The sequence below is a fragment of the Tarenaya hassleriana genome, unplaced genomic scaffold (genome assembly GCF_000463585.1).
Source record: "Tarenaya hassleriana unplaced genomic scaffold, ASM46358v1 Cleome492, whole genome shotgun sequence".
Lineage (NCBI taxonomy): Eukaryota > Viridiplantae > Streptophyta > Magnoliopsida > Brassicales > Cleomaceae > Tarenaya > Tarenaya hassleriana.
Window position 1 is genome coordinate 34,797 of NW_010967627.1, and position 1,421 is coordinate 36,217.

Sequence of the window (1,421 nt, forward strand, 5' to 3'; positions counted from 1 at the left end):
GGCACCAAAACACGTTTAGAGTGCATCCAAATACATTTTGAGTGCATCAAAACATATTTAGAGTGCGTCGAAACATGTTTCGAGTTCTTCTAAACATGTTTTGAGTGCACCAAAAAATGTTTAGAGTGCATATAAACACACTTAGAGTGCATCCAACCACGTATGTCCAAACAAATTTAGAGTGCGTCCAAACACGTTTAGAGTGTCCAAACACTTTTAGAGTGCATCCAAATATGTTTAGAGTGCATCAAAACTTTTTTAGAGTGCGTCAAAACATGTTTAGAGTACGTCGAAACATGTTTAGAGTGCAACAAAAGATGTTTAGAATTCGTCGAAACATATTTAGAGCACGTCAAAACATATTCAGAGCGCATCCAAACATGTTTAAAATGCATCGAAACATATTAAGAGTGCATACAAACATGTTTAGAGTGCACTAAAACAATTTTAGAGTGCGTCGAAACATATTTAGAGTGCGTCGAAACATGTTTAAAGTTTGTCTAAACATGTTTTGAGGGCACCAAAACACGTTTAGAGTGCATCCAAACATGTTTAGAGTGCGTCAAAACGTACTTATAGTGCGTCGAAACATGTTTAGAGAGCATCCAAACATTTTTAGAGTGCGTCGAAACATGTTTAGAGTGCATCCAAACAGACTTAGAGTGCATCAAAAGATGTTTAGAGTTCGTCGAAACATATTTAGAGTGCGTCGAAACATGTTTAGAGTGCATCCAAACAGACTTAGAGTGCATCAGAAGATGTTTAGAGTTCGTCGAAACATGTTTAGAGTGCATTGAAACTTTTTTAGAGTGCGTCAAAACATGTTTTGAGTGCGTCGAAACATGTTTTGAGTGCAACAAAAGATGTTTAGAGTTCGAACATGTTTAGAGCGCATCCAAACAGAGTTAGAGTGCATCAAAAGATGTTTAGAGTTCGTCGAAACATATTTAGAGTGCATCGAAACATGTTTAGAGTTCGTCTAAACATGTTGGGAGTGCACCAAAACACGTTTAGAGTGCGTCCAAACACTTTTAGAGTGCATCCAAACATGTGTAGAGTGCATCGAAACTTTTTTAGAGTGCGTCAAAACATGTTTAGAGTGCGTCGAAACATGTTTTGAGTGCAACAAAAGATGTTTAGAATTCGTCGAAACATGTTTAGAGCACGTCAAAACATATTCAGAGCGCATCCAAACATGTTAGATATGCATCGAAACATACTAAGAGTGCATACAAACATGTTTAGAGTGCACTAAAACAATTTTAGAGTGCATCGAAACATATTTAGAGTGCGTCTAAACATGTTTGGAGTGCACCAAAACACGTTTAGAGTGCGTCCAAACACTTTTAGAATGCATCCAAACATGTTTAGAGTGCATCGAAACTTTTTTAGAGTGCGTCAAAACATGTTTAGAGTGCGTC